This window comes from Electrona antarctica (assembly GCF_951216825.1).
Source record: "Electrona antarctica genome assembly, chromosome: 13".
NCBI lineage: Eukaryota > Metazoa > Chordata > Actinopteri > Myctophiformes > Myctophidae > Electrona > Electrona antarctica.
Window position 1 is genome coordinate 9,022,824 of NC_136794.1, and position 26,720 is coordinate 9,049,543.

The following is a 26,720-nucleotide window of genomic DNA, read 5'->3' on the forward strand; positions in this document are numbered from 1 at the left end:
CACCCGTCTCTCCGGTGGTCACCAGACTATACCTGGTTGTCACATAGTCTATTCCTATGAGTCACTATAAATAGAATAACTATAACTAAAAAATACATTGCATGGATGCACCTGGGACGTATCTTCAGTGATGTTTCCTGAGGTCAACGGGGTTTCGGGTCTTCCAACATCATACCCCTCACTCAGGCGACCCAGCCGGGGTTGATCAAATCCCGATTTACGTCCCAGTAAAAGTATTTCATCTTTAATAGGTTCCCTCTTTGACCAACATGTAATGCACATCGGGCACTGTATAGTTAGAGTTGTGCTGTATACACATACGTTAAATGTAAGAAGACACATAGTTTCAGTCAGACAAGTCAAGAAGGGTTTGTGTCAGCCAAGTGGATAAATAGAAAGAGAGAGAGAGAGAGAGAGAGAGAGAGAATGAGAGAGAGAATGAGAGAGCTTAAGGCATTACGTGACCCTGCTCCATGTCTAGACAAGAACCAACAGAGGAACCAATATGGGAAATGACAGGCAGAACCAGGCTTCTCTTGGGCTTCATGCACTTCAAAAGGATACCCAGGGAGGAAAGAGCCCAGAATTTAGTGCTCCAGCCACTTCTTTTCAATGATGCTACAGAGAGAAGTGAGCGTCTGTCATCACCACACACTCTCAGGTCTGAGTTTAGACCGTCTGCCATCCCGTTTGAAGATGTCGCGAGTAGAGAGATGAATGGCTCTTTGATTGTGTCTAAAGTACCATCTGGTCACCAGGCCCCGAGTTATTATTAGGAGATGGGGATTAGAAATATGGCAGCATGAAAAAGACAATGTTAAATTTAGTACCTATTCATCTTTAAACGGTAATAAATAATACTATAGGCAGTTTGAGGCTACTGTAAGTGGGATGGTATAGTGTTTAGAAAGTGGTACTGGAGGTTCTGCTTTCTGCTCTACATGGATATGGAAAGGTTTCTCCAAAAATGATAGCCTTTTGAAGCACATATGGGTTGTAAACAGTGTTGTTTTTGCCAGCAAATTTCTATTTTAGTTTTAGTCATAGTCTCTTGAAACGTTTTCATTTAGTTTTAGTCACATTTTAGTCACCTGGAATGTCTTAGTGTTTAGTCTAGTTTTAGTCGACTAAATATCATAAGATTTTTGTCGACTAAACCTACAGTTGATTTAGTCGACTAAAATGTATTTTGGCGGGCCTTGGTGCCGTCGTAATGGCTGATTTTATACTTGCTGAAAATAGCAGATCTACAAGCTCACAATGTGTCGCGCTGCGACGCATTGTGAGCTTGTAGATCTGCTATTTTCAGCATGCAACCAAGTGTAAAATGACTTCCACTATAGTCCCTTCCTAACATTTTATTCTAGTTTTTATGTGTTGACGAAATCGACAGTATATTTAGTCATAGTTTAAGTCACCATAGCATAGTTTTCATTTAGTTTCCATTTAGTTTTCGTCAGTGAAAAAAGGTAGTTGACGAAAAAAAGGTTGTCGACGAAAACAAACACTGGTTGTAAATGACTTAAATATCTCATTGTTCCATAGGAAATGACTGGAATTTCCTGCAAATGTTACTAAGCCATGGAACTGTTTTCGACCAGTCAGTTCTAGAAGGGCAGCTAACCGATTGGCATTCCAACACACAGAGCTTTGAAGGAGAGAGTGGACTTTGAAGAATTCCGCCAAGGTTCTGACACTGACCGGTGGAGGTCAGGAGTTACTTTCCAGGTTAGTCAACCCCCTAGCACACCCTGGAAGTAGGAGTACCGTTGGCACTATGTTTCTGTACCATCAGATCATGTTTGCTGTTCAATGCAGTTTAAACAGTACTTCTCACACATGTGGCACATTGAACTTAGTCTGTTTTCTTCTGATTGGTGCCAGTGTCACACACCATCTGTAGTAGTTACCCCACCAAGTTAAATCAATGCACTAGTACACAACATAATACAGCCACCAGGTGTCAGTATAGGGCACCACCAAGTTTTACCATAGTGGGCACCCTCTGTCTGCACTCCTCATGCATTAACACACATCACATTTGTTACATGTATGCGTGTTGGCTGTTCCTCTTACCACAAATGTTTTCACAATGTGGGAAAAAAATGCAAATTAATCCTTAAAGTCCCAACCAGACAGAGATCCGGTGTGAGACTGTAAGACAGCGAGAAACAAACAGACCTTGTCTCGCTCTAGCACCTTAACCCATTTTGGGCGGGAACCCCTTTTGGTGCAAGTATGTTATACTTTAGCTATTGAAAAATAGCAGATCTACAAGCTCATAGCGCGGCACCGAGTGCCGCTCTATGAACTTGTAGGTCTGCTATTTTTGAAAAATCGTGAAAATGTGCCTCAAATCTTTGAATATATTCTTTCAGAGTTTCAGTTTTTAACTCAAATCTTTGCTTCTGGAGGGTCCCTGGAACAACATATTTTCAGATGGGGGTCGGCGGCATATTACATATAATTTCTGGGGTTCTTGACATGAAATATCGAGAACCACTGATATAGAAACATGGTATTTCCAGGTATTTCAGGAAAAAAAATACATTTTAAAAATATGTTGTCGGGCCTAAATTGGTTAACTGCTGGAAGTTGAGAGCCGGCGACTCACTTCAGGTGATGTCATACTTAATGTTTCATTTCAGTGGTCAGGGTGAAGTCTTCGGTGAGGCTTTCTCACAGCCACACACCTCTTGCCAAACACAACCAACATTAAGGGCACTGCTGAGAGACAGACATGGGCATATGTCTCCAGTGTAACCGGAACATGGGCCTGGCATTCTCTTTCCGGGAAGCACTTGTGTTCAATAACCCAAAGAGTATGAGGGGTCAAAGGTGACCTGAGGGAATAATGGCCCTGTATACCTGTATAGCAAGGATGGGAACCAAAGCACACCAAGGGGGAAACACCTGTGTGCAGACTCTCTACAGCAGCGGTGCCCACACATTTATGACGTGAGATCTACTTTCAAAATGACCAGCTCAACAAGATCTACCCACTGAAAAAAATAAGTGTACCATTGCTGAAAATAGTTTAAATATATAATGTACCTGGGGGGGGGGGGGGGGGGGGGGGGCCTTTGGAATAGGGAGAAATTATGACAGGCAGTTTCTGCTGTCAAAATATGTCCCCCCCCGTATTTAACTTAAACGCCCAATGCATTCTCAATGGCAATAGCACAAACTTTGGCATGCTACTAGTCCTACATACTTACACCTAGAAACCCCATTCAAACCTATTTAGGTTCATCTTACGGTTTGCCTGAAAATAAATCTTTGAAATGTTTCATAGTTTTAGAAATATAGTGCTTTCAAATTTGAGACATTCACAATGGGGCTCAATGGCAGATATTGGCACGTCAAAAAAGCACTTTCACCTAGAAACTCCATTCACACTTTTTATAATTCAGCTTACTGTGGAGACACATGCTGGAACTTTTTACTTTGAAATCATTTGTAGTTTCAGAGTTATTTAACGTAAACGCCCAATGCATTCTCAATGGCAATAGCACAAACTTTGGCATGCTACTAGTCCTACATCAGGGGTGCCCACACATTTATGACGTGAGATCTACTTTAAAAATGACCAGCTTAACAATATCTACCCACTGAAAAAATAAGTGTACCATTGCTGAAAATAGTTTAAATATATAATGTAACTGGGGGGGCTTTGGAATAGGGAGGGGGGAGAAATTATGACAGGCAGTTTCTGCTGTCAAAATATGTCCCCCCCCGTATTTAACTTAAACGCCCAATGCATTCTCAATGGCAATAGCACAAACTTTGCCATGCTACTAGTCCTACATACTTACACCTAGAAACCCCATTCAAACCTATTTAGGTTCATCTTACGGTGATCTTAGAAATGTTTCATAGTTTTAGAAATATATAGTGCAAGGACACTTCGACACCAACTCTGGGGGAGCCCGGGTTCGAACTGGCAACCTTGCAGTTACCATCCAGCCACTCTACCCCCTGAGCCACCGCCGCCCTGTTTTGGTTTGGTTTTACTATAGTTTATGACAGAATGGAGAGAGAAAGCTAAATTCATTGACAAAGTACATTTGGAATTTGTCACCCATCCTACACACCCTACAGTATACGAGACACCCAGTTCCTGTGTGTGTGTGTGTGTGTGTGTGTGTGTGTGTGTGTGTGTGTGTGTGTGTGTGTGTGTGTGTGTGTGTGTGTGTGTGTGTGTGTGTGTGTGTGTGTGTGTGTGTGTGTGTGTGTGTGTGTGTGTGTGTGTGTGTGTGTGTGTGTGTGTGTGTGTGTGTGTGTGTGTGTGTGAAAATACTGACATTTTTGCACATCTCTCTGCTAACACACCAGATGTTGTTGTGGTCAATGAGGAGAACAGATCAGTTTTCAATTTTCATTCTTGAAATGGCCTGCACATTTGATTCTAGCTTAGAGGAAGCCTTTATGACCGAAGTCATTAAGTACCAGCCGCTCCTCCAGACCATCATTGAACTAGGCTACAGGTGCAATCTACTTGTGTTTATCTTCGGCAGCCTAGGACACGTACACAGTCTGGTTGTAAGAGGCTTCCAACAACTTGGGATGCCAAAAAAAGCAGCCAAACGGCTTGCGAAATTCTGTGCAATCTCTTCCACTATCGGTAGCCGCCAAATATGGCGAAGACGCTGTTACTTGTACCCCTGAAGGGTGTGTGGGTATTTGTCCGGGATTTACTGATTGCACTCTGTACAGCACCTTGTAAATATTTGTGTCCTTGTATTGTATCTCTTATGTGGACATAAATAAATGATTAAAGTGTGTGTGTGTGTGTGTGTCTACCATGTGTCTACCATGCACGCGCGCGCGCGCGTGCGTGCGTGCGTGCGTGCGTGCGTGCGTGCGTGCGTGCGTTAAAGCTGCAATCCAAGTTGTATGTCTTCTGATGAAGAGAGGTAATTGCAACACCCGGGATTCAAACTTGTGTCTACCATGTGGGAGACCAAAAATCTCATGGAAAAGACGAGGGAATCCCTGTTTGGCCAAGGGACCTTTAGTGATGACGACAATAGTGACATCTTAATACTAGTCAATTAAATGGAAAATGTTTATGGCTGAAGCTGTGAGTAGACAATGACACATGTTTAGACCAGTATGAAATGAAATGTAAAGTTTATTGTATTACATTTGAATGTATTAGGAATTAGGTTTGATTTGATTTAGATGAAGAAAGTTCTCTATGTTGCCGTAAAGACGACGTTCTGGTTGATCACACAACAGAACGTGTGTGTGTGTGTGCGTGCGTGCGTGCGTGCGTGCGTGCGTGCGTGCGTGCGTGCGTGCGTGCGTGCGCTTACTGTATGCATGTTTGCATCCATGTTTGTGTTCATTTGTCAATGTGTTTATATGAGTGTAGAAGACACGTCTGCACATGTGTGAGGGATTCCTTGTGTGTGTCTGCGTGTGTGTGATGTCTCTGTGTGTGTGTGTGTGTAGTCCATCATCCGCACTTATGTTTGAAATATCTAGGTTCTGTCTGTGGTTGTCAGTGTCTTTGGGGGGGGGGGGGGGCGGGGGGGACTGTGTTGGAGACACAGGGGTAAAGCTAGCTATAGCTACCGGTTTGTTCGATTTTTTCCGTTCTGCAAATAAACATCTGTGCCTTGCTGAGTCAGGTTCAGTGAACCACCCATGGCCTGGTGGGGGATCGCGGCCGGTGGTCCACCGATATATATGACCGTTAACCACAGTGTCCGGGCAGCCCGTCCGCTGGGATACTGGAGACACATACGTACACATACAGTTGTACATATTACATACACACACATATATGCAAATATACAGACATATGTTTGTGCACCCATTTATACAAATGTCCCTGGAGGATATACCAATATAAGTAATCACATGCTCCGCACAGATGGTTTGGAGCCTTTAATTTATTGTAGATGGAGGAACTTTTGCAGACGAGTGGGCCCGCTCAATAATAAGCAACAGAGCCTCCAAATCAGGGATGACTGTAAATGATGGGTGTCATTCTGTCTCAACTAGACTCGTCTTGGAGTGTGGAACACACACACGGATAAACAACTGTACAAAGAGCCCATTCACACAGACACACACAGACACACACACACACACACACACACACACACACACACACACACACACACACACACACACGCACTCAAATACATACAGTATATATAGGTATTGTGTCAAATTATGCTTATACTCTGTCGTAAGATGTGTTGCACGCTGAAAATAACAGATCTATGAACTTGTAGAATTGACTGTTTTGGACGCACAACGACAACATGTCATATGACATAGTATAAATCATGCTTTAGAGTTTAGACCAGGGGTGCCCACACATTTATGACGTGAGATCTACTTTCAAAATGACCAGCTCAACAAGATCTACCCACTGAAAAAAAAAGTGTACCATTGCTGAAAATAGTTTAAATATATAATGTACCTGGGGGGGCTTTGGAATAATTATGACAAGCAGTTTCTGCTGTCAAAATATGTCCCCCCCCGTATTTAACTTAAACGCCCAATGCATTCTCAATGGCAATAGCACAAACTTTGGCATGCTACTAGTCCTACATACTTACACCTAGAAACCCCATTCAAACCTATTTAGGTTCATCTTACGGTGGACATGTTTGCCTGAAATGGAATCTTTGAAATGTGTCATAGTTTTAGAAATATAGTGCTTTCAAATTTGATACATTTATAATGGGGCTCAATGGTATCTCTATGGCACGTCAAAAAATTACTTTCACCTAGAAACTCTATTCACACATTTTATAATTCAGCTTACTGTGGAGACACATGCTGGAACTTTTTACTTTGAAATGATTTGTAGTTTCTGAGTTATTTAACTTAAACGCCCAATGCATTCTCAATGGCAATAGCACAAACTTTGGCATGCTACTAGTCCTACATACTTACACCTATAGAAACCCCATTCAAACCTATTTAGGTTCATCTTACGGTGGACATGTTTGCCTGAAAAGGAATCTTTGAAATGTGTCATAGTTTTAGAAATATAGTGCTTTCAAATTTGATACATTTATAATGGGGCTCAATGGCAGCTCTATGGCACGTCAAAAATCACTTTCACCTAGAAACTCCATTCACACATTTTATAATTCAGATTACTGTGAAGACAAATGCTGGAACTTTTTACTTTGAAATGATTTGTAGTTTCTGAGTTATTTAACTTAAACGCCCAATGCATTCTCAATGGCAATAGCACAAACTTTGGCATGCTACTAGTCCTACATCAGGGGTGCCCACACATTTATGATGTGAGATCTACTTTCAAAATGACCAGCTCAACAAGATCTACCCACTGAAAAAATAAGTGTACCATTGCTGAAAATAGTTTAAATATATAATGTACCTGGGGGGGCTTTGGAATAGTGCAAGGACACTTCGACACCAACTCTGGGGGAGCCCGGGTTCGAACTGGCAACCTTGCAGTTACCATCAAGCCACTCTACCCCCTGAGCCACCGCCGCCCTGTTTTGGTTTGGTTTTACTATAGTTTATGACAGAATAGAGAGAGAAAGCTAAATTCATTGACAAAGTACATTTAGAATTTGTCACCCATCCTACACACCCTACCATGCTTTGCATTGAGAGACAATGCAGATGGTGTTATGTGTACGTGTGCTGGTTGGTACCTTGCATGGCTTCCGCCGCAATCGGTGTATGAATGTGTGTGTGAATGTGTGAATGTAATGCACAATCTATGTAAAGTGCCTTGGATAAAGGCGCTATATAAATGCACCATTTACCATTTTACCATTTACTCTTCACAAAGGACTCCATCAGAGGCATAGGCCTATGTGAAGCATACACAAGCTATCATACCAGCTAGAATACAGATTAAGCACTTCATTGAAGCAAACACAGCTGGCTTATATGGCCCACTGATGACTCTTAGAGAAACCCTTTTAAAATGAAATGGCACCTGTTACACGCATCATTTTTAAGCTTAATTCATTCTCAGGCCAGGTATGAATCTTCACTTTCGATCTCTATCTTGAACACCTCACATCTATCCAAATACATGTGCTGCATACCTCTACACATTGGTATCTTATCTGTCTATGCATTCATGATCTACATTATTATTTTTCTTTGGTTCATTTTGTATACAGTATAGAGTATAGCATAGATTTAAAAAAAAAATACATACAGTCACGCCAACAACAAATACGTGAGCGGAGGTGAGAGCTAGAGGTGGTGAGAGATTGGGCCACACACGCAGATCCAAACAAGGACATGCACATTCAATGTGATTCCTGCTTCTCTCTCTCTCTCTCTCTCTCTCTCTCTCTCTCACTCACACACACACACACACACACACACACACACACACACACACACACACACACACACACTCTCTCTCCTCTTCTGTTCCAGTATTTTTGGTTGGCTTGCTTGATGGCAGAGCTTCTCTTATTGAAAAAAAATCACACCCGTGTGAACTGAGTGGTGCAACCCCCCCCCCCCCCCCTCTCTCTCTCTCTCTCATTAGCAGGCAACAGTGCAGCACTATTTCTCTCTCTCTGTTTCTTGCACAACAGCGCCCCTACTGGTACTCATGAGTCACACATGGTCACAAACAAACATAGGTTAACGTCACAGACATTGCTGTATATAATATATTCTCTTCACAGCATTTGATCACATTTCATTTATAGTCATATTAGTCATTATAGGCTCACTGGAGGAATACCACAGACATGATGTCAGCTGTAAGAACCTTTAGAGCCTTTAATGCATACATATCTCAGACATGGCGTGTGTGTTCTAACAGTATGGGCATGCTGGGCGTTAAAAGACCCCTGCTGCCTGCTGCCATGTGTTGACCCTTCTGTCTGCTAACACAGATGGTTACATTATTACTGTACTGTAGTCGCTACTCCCTGCACATAATGCTTATTGAGTTTAACCAGCGGCAGCTCTATATAACACCCTCGCCAGCAGGTATAAGAACATACTTCAGGTTTCCCAGGAGGGAACGTGGTGTTTATGGACGTGGTGCATGCATGTCAGCAGTGGTGGAAAGTAACTGAGTACTTTAACTTAAGTACTGTACTTAAGTACTGTACTTAAGTACAATTTTGAGGTATTTGTACTTTACTTGAGTATTTCCAATTTCCAGTATTTTTACTTCTACTCCACTACATCTCGGAGACAAAATTTGTACTTTTACTTCGCTACAATTATTTGAAAACTTTAGTTACTAGTTACTTTGGAGATTTTAATTTTGATTAGAAAACCACTTCAACCCTATACATTTCGGCCATTTGAAAATAGCCGATCTACAAGCTCACAATGCGTTGCGTTGCGACGCATTGTGAGCTTGTACATCGGCTATTTTCAATTGATTTTCTACACATTTTGAACTTGTGAAATGTGACATTCTGCAAAATGAGTACTTTTACTCTTAGTACTTTTAAGTACATTTTGATGCCGATACTTTTGTACTTTTACTCAAGTACATTTTCAATTCCGTACTTTTACTTGTAACGAATTAGTTCTAAATTGCAGTATTGGTACTTTTACTTAAGTAAAACAATTGAGTACTTTTTCCCACCACTGTATGTCAGTCATTGAGGAGGCCATGGCAGGCATGGAGCCTCGATCTGAACGGGTGGGTAATTATGCCCTGCTGTTTGGCGTCCCACCTCCTCCATGAGCTGCTGTTTGCCCTGACCGGGAGAGGAATGTAACTGTTTGCTTCCTCACTGTAGAAGCACTGCCACTGTGCCACATATCACACACACAAGCACACGCTCAAGCACACACACACACACACACACACACACACACACACACACACACACACACACACACACACTGCGCACACACACATGCTCATGCTCATGCATGTCACCTGGCCTTAGGCCTGACTCACACCTTCGCATCTAGCATACAACATTGATGCATGCTAGATGTATGAAAGGGTTTGTTTACATCTTGCCCCAATGCATTTCCAATGGAAATTGGAAATGGCTTTCGGCTGTGTTTCGACTGCCCCCCACCCCCTCATACAACACAAATGTGACTCCCATTGGAAATGCATTGTGAGCTTGCATCAGTCAATAAGTCTCATGCATCAGCTATACATCAATCTGTTGCGAAGGTGTGAGTCAGGCCTAAGGCTTAGGGTGACACTAGACGAAAGGCTGGTAGATGACTGTCCTAAGATTAGAGGCCACCAAAAATGTCCACTCACACACAAGATGCAGTATCCCAAATTCTAATGTGTGGATGCCGTGGAACTTGCTGAGTGGATTCATGTTCCACCGGAGGATGAGCGAGCATAAACGTATTGGCTGACCCCATGACCTTTCCTCTATAGCGCCACCCTCTGGTCTATAAATAAGACATTATTAATGTCTTATCCTAAATTTAAATTTATTTTTTTAGCCCCACTGGAGAGAGCACATGCAGGGCTCTAACGATGGCAATGTCAGTTGGTTCAAGCCACTCACCCTGTTTGGGAGTTAGGAGTAGCATAGCTCTAGACCTAGAGGGCCCTCTCTAGCATACAGTACAGTGGCCAGATGTCCTGTTTTGTCCATGATTGTCCCCGTTTCAAACTGAGTCTCACACGGTTCCTGACAAATGAAAACACAAACACTTCCCAGAGTTCAGTATTCACTACCTAAATTGTCCCGGTGGCAGATGCTGCTGCTGCTGCTGCTAAAGAATTGACATGCAAACGAGCATTAGAAAATCACACAATTTGTTTGTGTTGTTCTGTGGGGATGGTAGGTTTGATTAAATATTCCAGAGGGTAGCACTTAGAAGAGAAAACGTTCCTTAATTGGAAACAAACAATACGTGGAAATAAACAAATACGTATATGGAAAAGAATACAGTTGAAAATAAACATACTGTTCTCCCTTTAAACCTGCACATAGAAGTCTCTCCCTTAAACTATTGAGTTAACCCCTCAAAGCCTCCTTAACCTTTGTTTAAGAAAAATGCCTTATTTGACTTTAATTGACATGCAGGGTAAATCCGTATAGACGAATTCACGGAGGGGTACATAGCACTGATTAGCTACACCTCGTCAACAGGGCACTGCATCCATGGAGCAGTGCCCTGTTGGCCAGGTGTAGCTATCAAGGGATTGCTAAGGGACATCAGTGACTGTGGCTGGATTGGAATCAGGGGTTTGGGTCAGGCCATGGGGCTATAGTTTCAATGGTTGAGACCAGGAGTCTGTCTAGAACTGCTTGGCTGACTACAGATCTGACTCAGATAGTCTGGATTTTCGGTGGTGAGGTGAGGTGACCACCGGAGCTGAAATAATGTTGAGCGGTGGTGAGTAAAAACAGAGAGAAGGGCTGGGGCGGTGGCGGTGGTTTTCTCTTCACCGCGGCTCGTGACGTCATGTTGTAGTTCGGTGCATGGTCACCTCACCACCGAAAATCCAGACTATGAATAACGCTTAACCCTATCAGTCTGGCCAGGATATACATTCCTGCACCAGGTGCTGTGTATTTTCCTTTCCATTCTGCATGATTCCCCTATGTAAACTCAACAGGCGTGATGCATACATTAACCAAATACACTGTAAAAAGCTATTTAAAGTGATATGCGACAGATTTTTGGTTTTCTCTCTATGTATAGGATGAGTCTGAAGTCTTATACAGTTAGCATAGTAGAGTCGAGACTACATTAGCTCTATACTATTGTACTGTAATGCAGGGGTTCTCAACGTTTTTGGCCGGGGACCCCCGAAAATGCTTTGGCAACGTCTCGGGACCCCCGCCCCGACCCCTCCCGACCCCCAATATAAATTGACTGCTACAATAACCTTAAACCATTTTGGGCGGGAACCCCTTTTGGTGTTTTAAGCATTGTTATAATTTAGCTATTTAAAAATAGCAGATCTACAAGCTCATAGCGCGCCACCGAGTGGCGCGCTACGAGCTTGTAGGTCTGCTATTTTTGAAAAATCGTGAATTTTTTTTTGGGGACCCCCTAAAATAATTTGGCGACCCCCCGAGGGGTCGCGACCCACGGGTTGAGAACCCCTGCTGTAATGTAATGTATGTATTGATCCAGTCAGTGTCAAACATTATGTTCCGCCTCTCCTGGCAATACAGCCTAACATTCAATTTGTCTTCTTTACTCAGCATTGTCTCAGAATCAAGCAATATGGTCCATTATGGAAGGAACGGACATTCAGGCCCTAAACTCATTCCATTAGAAATAGTTTTCCACTGAAACCGGCCGTATTTCATTCGAAGTCAAACACAGTTAACATGTCTGAAGCAGCGTTGTTTGTTACAGTAGCACTATTTAACTGGCATCAGAGAGGGACAGTTTAGGATTGTTTGACCCCACAAGGTAGTTTAAATAAGCACCAATAACTGTACTGAGTTCAAAGGTCAACTTCTAGGAGGTCCTTATGAGTCATTCCCCCTTGGATATGGTATACAGGGAGCTGTGTGTGTGTGTGTGTGTGTGTGTGTGTGTGTGTGTGTGTGTGTGTGGCGCGTGCGTGCGCACAAGTGTGTTGTGTGCATGCGTGCATGTGCTTGAGTGCATATGCACGTGCGCATGTGTGTCCCAATCATGGAGGTCCTGTTACACATTGTGTAAAGTCTCCCAAGGAGTTCAACAATGACCTGCACCGATAGAAGGTTCCTGGTTTCATTTTATATAATTTATATGATTGATGTATTGAGACTACGTGATGGTTTCGCTCCGTAAGACCAACTCTGGGGGAGTTGAGGATATGCTACATTACACATTTGGGAAGTTATGCTGCCAAAGCCGGAAATATGCAAAATATTTCCCACAAACAAACTGTTCCGTGTCAGTCTCAACACTCATGTATCGAAGGTGCCACACCTGTTGACCAGAGAAGTTGTGTACTTTGGGGGATTTAAAGGAGGGAAATAATGCGTGCTTTCCTGGAAGACGGGAAGCTGTGGTGGAAAGGCAACTAAAATATAACTGAACTCTGAAAGTTTGGCTCCGTTTTGAGACTTAAAGCATTATCTGCGTGACATGTGTGTGTTTGGGTTCAGTTCCTAGAGCCACACAGTCAGTCGGTGTGTGCCCAGCGTGACTATAGTAGACGTTAGTGGCGGAGGTCTGCTCACTGTGCTTCTGTTTGACACAAAGCCAGTTTGACCGTGTGGTTTTTCAGTGTTAAGGCTGGTAAGCGTCCCCATGCCAAGCCTCAGGCACGCAGCCCAGCGGATACAAAAAGCCTCTCAGTGCCACCACTGGGATGTAGACCAGACTGTTTGCCCATGACTCCACTCCTAAGAGAGGTGAGTGAGTGCCCACTTTTTCCTCACCTGGTTAATTTGCTGCCACCGAGGCGGGACTCGCCGCACTCCAAACAAACAAAGAGTCAGACCTGGGCTGACCGCAGAGCCAAGGACCCATGTCATCTCAATGGGGCAGAATACTACACTAGACAAGGAGAAGGCCAGGTGTTTTAGATCACTCATCTGTGCGTGCGTGCGTGCGTGCGTGCGTGCGTGTGTGTTTGTGTGTACTGTACACTGCAAACTCTTAGCATGCCTATGGGAGATGGTGTCTGTGTCAATTGTCCACTGGGAGCCATCTGGTGGCATTTGTCTTCTTGTGGTCTTATTTGGTTTCTCCAGACTGTAGGGGTCTAGATCATCAGCCATATGTGTTTCTTACGCTGGTTGATTTGAGTCCTGTCACTGTGATACCGGATCGCTTCCTGTGGTAGAGGTTGTGTCGGTAGTCGGTACTATCATGTGTTCTTCTAGCTGTGGCAGCCCCGCGGTCCGCTCTGTGAATGTAGCGATCTCTCTGTTTATCTTTCCTAGTGAGACACAGTCAGATGTGGTTTTGGCTGGGCCAGTGAGTTAAGCACTTCAGCCAGCCTAGTGCGATACATCTCCGACTGTTTAAAAGAAGATGAGATTCAGAGTGTGGTTTTGGCCGAGACAGTGGCATAATCATCACTCTGCTCTGCGCATTCATCAAAAAATCTTGTTTCGTGGCCTGGACGGTTAGCTCAACCATCTGCCTGACGATCGGGACTCCCGATCTCGTCAGCCTTTGCTGCGTGTGTCCCCCCCCATCTCTCTCCCCATTTCCTGTCAGATTACTTTCAACATATCAATAAAGGCAGAAAAAGCCCCAAAAAAAAGATCTTAAAAAAATAATAAAAATAATCTTGTTTCGTACAGTGTCTAAAATCAAACCGTTGTCATGTATTAACTTTAAGAATCGAATTGAATTGAAAAGTAAGAGGCTTGATATACACTTAACATATGTTGCCTGACGGAGGGGTTGAGGAGGGAGACAAGAGGATTCAAGGTTATTACCATTCCAAAATACCTGCCTACTCTGTCAAAAAACTGTAAACAGTAATACAGTAAAATGTAAAAACAAAACATACAGTATAATGTAATTGCTCGATGCTCAGCACTGCCTCCAGAATGCTCCTGTCCGGTGCATTGCTCCGGTCCCAGAAGTTATTGTACTGAAGAGAACGACACTTGGAAAATTCTACTGCCTTTGTTTTTTTGCAGAGTTTCATTCACAGTTAGTTACAGTGCAGGGGGTCATATGTCTCACAATCAATCATCATTATCCAGACCACACTTTTGTTAGTGGAGTCGTCTTGTTGGGTTTGTGCAGTGTCTCTCCATGGGGCCACCCTGACCAGCATGTTATGACATCAGTCATATCAAAGCTTGACTATTTTAACTCTCTCCTCACTGGCCTCCAATTGATCCAGAATGCCGCAGCACGCTTGGTTTCTTTAACCAGCCAAAATTCTCACGTCTCCCCCCCTCTTCGCTCCCTCCATTGGCTCACGGTTGCTGCCCACAGGCTAAACCTATTATATGTCATTTAGATAGCATTTTATGTAGAGCACTCTACAGTGTATACTCATAGCTTTACTGTACAGTTTTTCTACTGGGTTCTTAGCTTCCTTATGATTCTTGTATTTTGATGTATTTGATGTATTACCATGTGTTGTTCTTGCTTACTGTAAGTCTCTCTGGATTAAGAGCGTCTGCTAAATGCCTAAATTGTAATTGTAAATTGTAATTGATCAGCTCGAAATGATGACTGCTGTGTCTAATCACCAAGTGAGGACACCTGGGTTCTGATCAGCCTGGGCCATACAATTGGGTTCTCTTCCTCTTTGGGATGCTGTTGGGCGGTAAGCTACTCACTCCACTGTCAACGTTCCCCTGTTATTCAAGTTCATCATTGCCGTTGATTTATTATAATACAATGCTTTTCTATTTCTACTAGGCAAACCTATGATGAACAATACTAAACTAGAAATGCATTCTGTCGAGGTGCCAACTTGCACCTTGCACACAAGTAGGCCATAACATGGCCAACCCTGAAACGTACCTTATCAACAGCCAATAAGGGACCATCATTCTTACCCACGTGCCTTAGTTACGTCATCAAGAATGGTAGTCCCCCATTGGCCGACGGACAACACCGACATACGCACACAGACAGACGCAGCCGATTACAGTACTTGCGCGCTCTGCTTGCGCAAGTAATGATGCACGATGATCAATACGGTCTATACCAGATGGTGATTGGTTGCCCCTGTCACGATGCTCTGGGTGGTAGCAGCGTAGGATTCCCCTGTCACGATGCTCTGGGTGGTAGCAGCGTAGGATTCCCCTGTCACGATGCTCTGGGTGGTAGCAGCGTAGGATTCCCCTGTCACGATGCTCTGGGTGGTAGCAGCGTAGGATTCCCCTGTCACGATGCTCTGGGTGGTAGCAGCGTAGGATTTCAGGGCCTTCTCTGAGACCTTGAACTCCCTCAACCGTCTGAGTGATGATTGCTCTGCGATTGGCAAGATTGTTGTTTGGCTAATACCACAGACGAAAAACAGTCTAAGTCCAAATTTCAGACTGACCCCTCCACGAAAAGGCCTCGTTGTCCTGAACCCTTATCTATCATTTATACATTATGGATCAATAGTGTGGACTTAGACTGTTTTTCGTCTGTGGCATTCAATTGGCCAACCAGTGGTGTAGCATTTTCAGTCATTCAAGTCAGTCTGCAACGTTCACATTTATAGGGATTGCCCTGCGGTTGCAGTCCAGCATAAAACATGGCGGTCATGGGCGCGTACTGTGCTTAAGGATGCCGGTTTTCTAAAGCCTGTGCACAAAGTGTATGATTTACTTAAACAAACCAATGTCATGACGTGATGTGAGCACCTTTTTAGAATCCAAATATATTAAAAACCACAAACAGTTTCACGTGTCTGTATTAACATAAATCTAACAGCCACATTTCTCACAGGAAAATTACATCTGACATGCTTTGCATTTAATGTCACAGGCCTTATTTTGATAATCTAATGATGGCCACAGTATGTAGAGTAGAATAACAGTGGTTAGTACAGTGGTCTGACTATCATGGGCCACTGGGGAATGTGGACTGGACACAAACTGTTCTCCCTGTCTCGGACAGGGTCTGTGCACTGCCAACATTTATATGTCATTATACAGATTCTTTCAGCATGCTTTCACCCACAAGGCAGACACATTAAACATGCATTTTGTGAACATTCTGTTACGGTTGATAGCCATGCATTTCTGTGAGCTGGATATGTTGGCGGTGGCAGGGGATACGTGTCATGAAATTCATTTTTAAATAACTTAAAGACTATAGTGTCAAGTATTGTCACTATGTGGTGATGTAATGTCTCTTTCTTTTTTTGGCAGAACAAAATCAACATACAAATGTTAATCAGACACCCTTCGCCATGACGCTTCATGGAGACTCATGTTTTTTGGACAACAGTAACAGTTGTTCCAATGTAGTAATGTGCTCATCCATCCAGACGGGTCTAAATATTTATTCTTTGACGGAATCAGACTACAGGTGTTTATCATCATGCATTAGCACACGGTAAAAGAAAAAATCAGGCAATGTTTACCAAAGGCAAGTGTTTTCGGTGACTCCCTTCCGAAAGGTTTCCACCCTCACAAACAAGTTTGGCCTTTGCCATTGGCATTGCTTATACTGCCATGCATGCCTACCATGAAAATGAAAGGCTCTGTTGAGGTGGGTTTGGAAGAGATGGCTGACGGTGGCGTGGGGAAGATGCTCTCAGACAGCCTTAATATGACTGCCAGTGATACCTCAGATTAGGTTGTCCTGGATAATGCCAAAGGCAATGCTGCATAGAACACACATGGGCCACTGGCGGCCCGGGGGCCACATACGGCCCCCACCATCACTTAATGCGGCCCGCCGCAGCTTATCAGAATACTGATTTATTTTTTATTTCAGCTGTTACAATTACAAACATGACAAACATGACCAGCTTTTATTACTTCAGTCTAAATGTTATTGTCTTGTATTTGTATTTAGTCCATGAAGTCAACTTTATGCTAACTATGCATTTTAAATTATATAAAAAGGTTACTTTTCAGGATTCCAATTCAAAAACAGCAAAAAAAAATCAGTATTTCAATTCAAATATAGCAAAAATAGCTGATCTACAAGCTCAAAATGTGGCCCTCTGGAGTGACCGTGGAAATGTAGTGACCCTCTCCATTGTCAAAGTTGCCCACCCCCTGGCATAGAATCCCACACAATGATCCATTGAGACTGTGCCCTTAATTAGTTGTTTTCGGTTTGCTATTGTTTACTGTATGTAAAATCCCCAGTATTATAATAACATTAGTCTCACATACTGTAGCTATAGGCTTTCAGAGATCTGCGCCTACTCTTTCTTAGGCAGAGCTGGGCGGAGATATCGAAACATCTGGCTATGCGAGACTACGGTAACTGAGTAACATGTCACTTTGAATATCTGAGCTATGTGTATAACCATTTAGTTACATTTTGTACACTCTCAGAGTTAAATTAACACTGGGGATTTTTACCGTGCATAAATGACTCGGCCCCATATGCAGTATCCCAGCATGCTCTCTGTTTGTCCCAGGTCAACACTGAGCACTGTGAGCATTCCATGCATACTTGCACCTCATTGCAGAATCCCCTACCCACAATCCCTTTCAGTAAGTAGCCATGTTTATAGCCCACCACCTTACCCTTTCACCTAAAGGGGAATGACTTCTTTAGTTAAATGATTTATTAGGATAGAAGAGTGAATGGAAAGGCTAATAGAGAAAGAGGAGGAGGAGGGGGCCGGTCCCTTAACAAGATATTGCATCTCTCGCCGGCCCATCGTGTGTGTGTGTGTGTGTGTGTGTGTGTGTGTGTGTGTGTGTGTGTGTGTGTGTGTGTGTGTGTGTGTCTGTGTGTGTGTGTGTGTGTGTGTGTGTGTGTGTGTGTGTGTGTGTGTGTGAGTGAGTGAGGATTGACAATGCTAGATATACCCCCTGACCCTTCAGCATACTGTATGTTCAGTGATGAAATGTGACTTGTGTGAGGTCATGATATTGTTGTCATCTTGTAGAAACCTTGTATTTCCACATTTCAACTTTTTCTTGCAATTTAGTGCAATTTCTTCGTAAATTGCACTAGTAGTTCATCATACAGGAATGTCTCACAAACGTAGAGGAAATCGCACATTGTGAGATTGTAGATTGGCTGTTTTTTGTTTTTATGTTTTTTTTAAATAATATTAAAAAAGGAATAGCTTTGGACACAGTAGTGGAATCGTTTTTTCCATCCCACAGCAACGATATCATGTACAGTACGTCTTGCCTGCTCTGCACTCAGCCTGACCTCCTCCTCTAGCTTACAGTATGGCATCCAATGTGCTAATTCAGTGTTTCCGAAAATAAGGGGTCGGGACCCATTTTGAGGTTGTGGGCCAATTTTAAGGGTCACGACAGTATGTGATGTTTCATACAAATTGTTTTATTTTTCAAAAGGATTAAAAAAAAAATCCTTACAAAATATAAACTCAATTTCAAACATTTTTCAAACGATTTTCAGAAACACATTTTATTGTAAAAAAGAAATGTGCATAGAAGGAAGCATGAGGTCAGTCCGCTGCCCCACCAGGTTGGCAGAGGAAGTGTAGCGCCCAGGATTGCATTAGATAATTGACACTGGGTGGAAAAAAAGGGTTGCAAAATTGTGGGATAATAATGTGTCACCCGTGGCTCCGACATGCGTTGCCGGTTAAGACAGATACGTGGCCGGTTAAGACAGATATGTGGCCGGTTAAGACTCGCCCGTGGCTTCCGCTTGTGGTTAGGTTATAGGGTTTGGGGTAATAAGGTGTCGAACTGTTCGGACCAAATATATGCACCCGGAAGAAAGATACTCATGCCAATGCCAACAGCTCACAATGAAAAGTGTCAATCGAGAAACTTGAAATAAAATTTCACCTCACATCAAAATGCAAGAATTGGGGTCTATAATGGGCTGGATCCAGGCTACACTCTCCTGATTCAGGTCAGGTGAGCAAAGCAGGTGGAAGGATTTAGACCGAGGAGGATCTGATCTAAACACATTCGTAGATAAATTATTTATGCATGAAGTGCTACACATTATGTTCTGCAAGTCAAGAGAGGAGGGGAGAGGTCATTATCTATAGCCTCGGCTAGATAGCGTCATGTGGATAATGCCCAGCATAGTCATTATCCACATGACCTGATACTGAGCATGTCATGATAGGCAAAAAACATTCAGCAAAGGCAGAAGAACGGTTCTGTGAAAGTAGCAGATCTACAAGCCAGCGACGGTGTGAGCCGGTGGTTGGCTATTATACTATCTGAAGTACACGAAAGTAAAGTATATAACATTTAACACATTCAGGACGGGAAGTCCTTTTGGTGTTTCAAGGATTATGTTATACTTTAGCTATTGAAAAATAGCAGATCTACAAGATTTTTTTTAAATCTTGAAATTGTGTCGCAAATCGTTGAATATATATTCTTTCAGAGCGAACGTTTTTAACTCAAATCTTTGCTTCTGGGGGGGGTCCCTGAAACAACATATTTTCAGATGGGGGTTAGCGGCCAATTAGCCAACATATAATTTGTGGGGTCCTTGACATGAACCACTGACATTTTTCAGAAAACTGTCATGATTTAGAAGACATTTAGTAGACATTTAGTCTCAGTCCTCCTAAATGGGTTAAAGGGTTAACATCGAAGGAGATTCCTCTACTTTTGTTGTGCTGCTGACTGCTGAATTTCTGATACCTTACACTTCTCCGAGGAGTTTAATCCAACCCACGCTCCTCCTGTGCGTCTCCGCTCTCCCACGCACTAGATCTGTACGTCCCACATGACAGAAGTCATGATTTAAGACTATCTGCACTTGTCTGACACAGACACGTCTCACAGTAAATCACTTATATGATCATCTCCAGTCCACTAGTCTCCATGCAGGTATATGTGGTGGTAGAATGAAAACAGGGCAGTTGTACCATAGTGTGATGGCGGGGGAGTTAAGGATTCTGTGTGCAGAGTCTGCAGACTATAGGGGATTTTGAACCGTCCTGTGACTTTACATTTACATTCAATTATTCCACACGCTAACATAGACTGCAACACGCAACGCATACACGCATGTACACACGCATGCACACGCACGCACACACACACACACACACACACACACACACACACACACACACACACACACACACACACACACACACACACACACACACACACACACACACACACACACCGTGCCATGCTCATGTTGCGCACACAAAGGCACATTCCTCCAAAAGTCAATCGTTGATTCATTCTGTTTGTGTTCGATGTCCTGTATGTCTGTCATTTGGATAAACGGCTGTTTTCATGTAGGCCCATGGGAGAGAGAGAGAGAGAGAGCCTTTTGAAGCAGGCTCGCTCGCCCCCACCAAGTCGCCTCGGCCCTCAAACCTCGTAAACCCTGTGCCCGTCTCTCTCGTGGTGGAATGATGTCATAGCCACGGACAGCCCCGGGTGAGTGACTGGAATGTTACAGCCTGTTGATTGAGACAAGGGGCTGTGGGCCGGCGCGCGCGCGCGCGTGCGTGCGTGCGTGCGTGCGTGCGTGCGTGCGTGCGTGCGTGCGTGCGGCAAAAGTACTGTAGAAGAGCAGAGACACTTTTGTATGGATGTGTGTGTGCTTGTGCGTGCGTGTGTGTGTCTCTCAAAGTCTGTCTCATCATGCTCTTTGTCACCCACTCCTCTACGCACCATTCTCTGCACCCTAATTTGTGTGTGTGTGTGTGTGTGTGTGTGTGTGTGTGTGTGTGTGTGTGTGTGTGTGTGTGTGTGTGTGTGTGTGTGTGTGTGTGTGTGTGTGTGTGTGTGTGTGTGTGTGTGTGTGTGTGTGTGTGTGTTCGTGCGCGCCATGCATATATACACATGGCATATGCCTGTGTGTACACGTGTGCGTGCGCGAATGAGGGCTTCGGTGCGACACTGCTGTGTGAAGACTAGTCTTTGTGTACGGGGCCATCTGTGAGTGGGGGAGTGGGAGCAGGGCCTGTACATTCACAGCAAACTCCCAAAACTAAATAAACCCACCGTGTACGAAGAGGCACAGGCACATGTACGGCAGGCAGACACACACATGCAGATAACTTTTCTTGTGACCACCGCGCTCTGACTTATAAAATCAAATCATATACTGGAAAAAGGTAATGGGTCGCATACACCAAGACTGCATCTTAGTTTTTATTCTTGCATGATGGATCGAAAAGACAAATGTTTCGGCTATCCAGCCTCACACTGATGAAGGCTGGATCATCAGTGACATTGATTTCCAGACACACACATGCACACAGTACACATACACACTCTCAGACTTGTTTTTTTTTTGTCATGGTAGACTGGTAGAGCCTATGGGCTATATCCCTTACCCCTTATCGCTAAACTTAATAGCCATTTTTTACTATTTTATAAAACCTTTTCAAATAGTTCAAATAGCCGATCTACAAGCTCATAATGTCTCGATGTAGATCGGCTAGTTGAACTATTTTTAAATGTTTTTCAAAATAGTAAAAAATGGCAAATACGTTTATGGATAAGGGATAAGGGTGGCGCAAGATAATAATAATAATATAACTTTATTTATATAGCACCTTTCCAAAAACAAGTTTACAAGTGCTTTACAGATAATAATAGCAGTAAAATAATACAATAAGAATAAAACAAAAGAAACATCATAAAAAGGCTGTGCAATAAAGGTGAGTTTTTAACCGCGATTTAAAAGAGGATACTGAGTTTGCCAGCCTGAGATCCTCAGGTAGTGAGTTCCACAGCCGAGGGGCCCGTACAGCAAAGGCCCGGTCGCCTTTTGTGATAAGGCGAGATTTTGGAACATTCAATAGGGTTTTGCCGGATGATCTCAGGCAGCGGCCAGGCTTGTAGGGAGTTAAAAGATTACAGATGTAAGCAGGTGCCTGACCATTTAGACTCTAAATGGTCAGGCACCTGCTTACATCTGTAATCAATGAAGTGCCGCAAGGACAGGTGTAATGTGCTCACTTCTCTTTGTGCGCGTCAGTAGTCTAGCAGCTGCATTTTGTATCAGTTGTAGTCTGTGAATGTTCTGTTTACTGATACCTGAATAAAGTGCATTGCAGTAATCTAATCTGGAAGAGATAAGATGGAGCCCATGATACAGTATATGGGATCATGCCATTAGCCTAATTCCCTGTGTTTTGGTCTTAATGATGGTGGCAGACCTGAGTCACGACCAGGGGCCTCTCCAAGCAGGGGACACATTGCACATGGAGACCTCCACTTAGTGAGAGAATTACCAAAAAAAAAACTGTGAGAACAGAGCGACGAAGAAAGCTGTGCCGCGCTCAACCCACATTCTCTACTGTACAGCATGTGTGTACAGTAGAGAATGTGACAGATGACCGATCATTTCCACATTTCTTAGATAAAGTGGGGCTGTGGGATTTTGACCTTCCACAGCTTTCTCACTCCTTACCCCTTAGTAGTCGTGTATTGAGGCCGTTGAGGGCAGGGGGGGTGGGGGGGTTAAGTCCTGGGAGCCCCCACCGAGTGAGCAACAAGATTGTTTTTACAAAAACAGAATAACAAACCCCTGGCCTTGTTGGTGATGAGAATGGCACTTTTAGAATGACACAAGGGGGCTCTTAAAAATGTGATTTAGTGCTGTCACATGGTGTATGGCAGTGAAACCGGGAGACTTGAGTTGAAACCCCCTCCCAGTACCCCCCACCACCGTGCAGCAGGTGGGGGATTTAGGGTGTGCCTGTGGGCCAGTGGGAAGGGAGCACAAGGATCAAATGTGATTGCCAACAAACAGGATAGCTGTATGCGTGGATTTGTCTTTTGTTTGAACGGATTTGACAACTTATGGATTTGTCGTTCTTCACTTGTGCTGCATGAGACTGGGCTGAGCATGTGTTCCATTGGGGATGTGTTCCATGGGGATGTGTTCCATGGGGATGTGTTCCATGGGGATGCCAATACCCAGCTGTACCAATTTTCTGCGTATACGTATATGTCTGTGTCTCATACTGCAGGGGGTTTTCAAACTTGTTCTTGGTATACAGAGACCCCCAAATTGACTTTCATTAGGCCATAGACACCCCATTCTGTCGTAGAGACCGTGATATTGTATGACAATTAAGTTTAATTTAATTTCAATGACATTTGAAAATGAATGAATAATTGGGGCACCTGGTGGTGGCCTAGTGGTCCAGGCACATGCCACATATAGGCTCTGGCCTGACAGCACATCACGTGCTCGAGTCCCGCTCATGACGACCTTAGCTGCATGTCTCTCCCCCTCTCCCCCCGCGCCACAATCTGAAAACCACTGTTGTATGTTTACACTGTTCATGGTGCTCTATATTTAGTTTTGCGCCAGGTCCCTGTCGATGCAACACCGCTGCTCGTAGATTGCCTGCTATTTTTGTCATGGGACACTTTCATACGATGAAGAATACATCAGGCATACTATACTCTACTCTAATGGTCCAGTTTAATGCTGGGTCAGCGTGACCTCCATAGAAGAGTCAAAGGACAAAGGTCAAGGTTCACTCTTCTGGGCACAAAGGCAAAATTGTAAAACTGTGAATACAGAGGAAATCCGTCATCTGTTGACTTGTGTTAGAGGTGGACGGCCAAGATCAGTCTCTATACGGTCCATGCAGAGTACAAACAGATACGTGACATCATGGAGAGGTACATGTTAGCCTATAGCAGCAATCTGTCTTTTTTTTTTTTTTTTTGTTTGACATTGTTTAATACAATCAGATAGGAGTGAGCACCCCACACCTCTCCACCCATCCCTCCTGCCTCTCCACCCCATTACTACCATCAGCTATGCAAGCAGGTGTGTAACTGATAACAATTAGGAAAATGGAAACAGGTGCTCCCAATCTGATTAACCAGAGGCAAATCTACAGCCACACACAACACACAGACAGAGATACAGCAATCTGTCTTGAGGGCCATCAATACTTGCCAGAAACTGGGCCAATTTGTAACAAAAAGAGGGCTCTCTGTGACGCTGAAAACATGGTTTTACTGGCCTCAAAGCTGAGTGACTGTCCGAAGTGCCTCATGGTAGTTGAAATGGGGTAAGCATTTTGGAACTAATCATTGGTACTTTTCGGGGTTTTGCGAGCTGAGCCACAGTCCTCTTCATCTCTCTGAGTGTCCTTCCTTCCATGTTGACAAAGTGACAGGGACATCGGGGATGTTGTTGACCTCTCTGTTTGCCTTGCAGATTCCAAGGTTGCCACACAGGGAACGGGAAAGGAGGACAGGAATGTGAAAGCCCTAACAAAGGTTGATGTCATAAACTCATCTAAAGCTGGGACTGGGGCCGCGAGATGGCCATCTCAGAAACTATTAAAGACGGGTTCTCAACACTTAGTTGCCACGGCCACGGCCTCATTGCCTTAGCTCTATATGACTGTAAAATGTGAACGCGTTGTTATGCAAATACTTCAAACTGCAGCTACTAGTCTATCTCTTACTTTCCTCTCCTTCTGCTCGTGCTGGCACACACGCACGCACGCGCGCACAGTCGCACACACACACACACACACACACACACACAGACATGAGGGCGCAGAGAATGGTGCGTCGAGGAGTGGGTGACAGACAGAGAGCATGAGATAAGACAGACTTTGACAAATGACAGCATGGACAAGGATTGTTTCATAGGGTATAAATACAGCCATTAAAAACAATTCATTAAGAACAACACAGACAAAGCCATAGACACACATTCACATGCATACTGTGTATTCTGTCCGCATGCCATTCAGTCTGCCTTCCGCTTGTTCCGATAGTTAATACCCGGTTTATATATATATATTATGTTTTAACTTGGATGGAGTGAGTTGTTTTTGTTCGGCCTCTAAATAGCGCTCGTAGGGCACGCTCAGGCAAAAACACAAACACCTACTGTAGCTCTCATCAGGGGCCCTGGACAACGTCTCACATAATACGCATCGTAAACTTTCTCAGGACATTGGAGGAGGCATGCTGATGACGGGTGGGAAAAAATGCAATGTGCGCGTGTGTGTGTGTGTGTGTGTGTGTGTGTGTGTGTGTGTGTGTGTGTGTGTGTGTGTGTGTGTGTGTGTGTGTGTGTGTGTGTGTGTGTGTGTGTGTGTGTGTGTGTGTGTGTGTGTGTGTGTGTGAATACCAGTACCTTTCACAATCCTGAGTGTTAATTTAACAATGAATGCAAACCGTTACAAGTGTGTTTGTGTGTACGTGTGTGCGTGTACCTACGCTGAATGTGGGTCCATTTGGGTCCATTTGTACACTCTCAGAGTTACGAATGGATACATTAAGAGGGTTTCACCGTGCGTGTGTGTGTGTGGGCATACATGGGTGCAAACGTGTGTGTGTGCGTGCATAAATACCCGGCCTTAAGTGCATGCGTGTGTGGATTGGGGGTCACCCGGGTATGGTCTGAGGGGCAGGCTGAGAGATTATAGGAATCTGATGACCGGAGCCTTCACACGGCCCCTTACAGTGACTCAAACTCAGTGGTGGAAAGTACGATTTTTATAGATTTCTTCTTCTTTTTTTTCTTTTTTTTTTTACTTTACTTGAATATTTCCAATTTTCTATACTTTTACTTCTACTTCACTATAGCTGTACATCTCAGCGGAAAACACTCCACTACAATCATTTGAAAAGTTTAGTTACTACTTGCTTTGCATATTTAAATGATTATGTTACAAAAGACAAAACATTCATTAACCACTTGTCTTAATACTATGTCTTAATACTTTATACTTAGGCTATTAGATTTCTTTTTGTACTTTGTGTATATTTTGATGTCAATGCTAAGTAATTTCTTGAATACAGGACTATTTACAGGAGTATTTCTACATTGTGTGGTAAACAAAATGTGAGTACAGTACAGTACAGTACAGTACAGTACAGTACAGTACAGTACAGTACAGTACAGTACAGTACAGTACAGTACAGTACAGTACAGTACAGTACAGTACAGTACAGTATACATGTCTTATTCACATAGAGCAGAGTACTGTTGAGCCTGCCTGGTTCTCATTATTGCTCACACATGCTTCTAATCCCCAGGCTGTAGCCATGTGGGACACATACTGTACACTTTCAGTCCTAGTCTAATGTGATAATAAGGTGTTGAAACCTCCTCGGTTGCCCTCAATACTCCTCCGTCTGCCCCCAACGCTTGAATGAAAGCTTCTAGTCTATCACACAATAGCCAACACTCTTTTATTTTCTTTGGTTTTCTTCTCAGAATAAGGCAGCTCCCTCTCCAGTATTAGCAAAATCTGAAAAGTCTGACTGTTCGTATTT

General features: G+C 43.6%; 1 protein-coding gene across 2 annotated transcripts in view; it reads left to right on the forward strand.

Moving 5' to 3' along the window:
- The window catches only part of col8a1a (collagen, type VIII, alpha 1a), a 63,006-nt gene that overhangs the window by 13,965 nt on the left and 22,321 nt on the right, over positions 1-26,720 (forward strand). The window contains exons 2-3 of one of the 2 annotated variants that reach the window (XM_079518997.1): positions 1,546-1,728; positions 20,739-20,879. The gene's annotated coding sequence lies outside the window, so the exon portion shown is untranslated. The remainder of the gene's footprint in view (positions 1-1,545; positions 1,729-20,738; positions 20,880-26,720) is intronic. The other variant, XM_079518998.1, reaches the window with a different exon arrangement.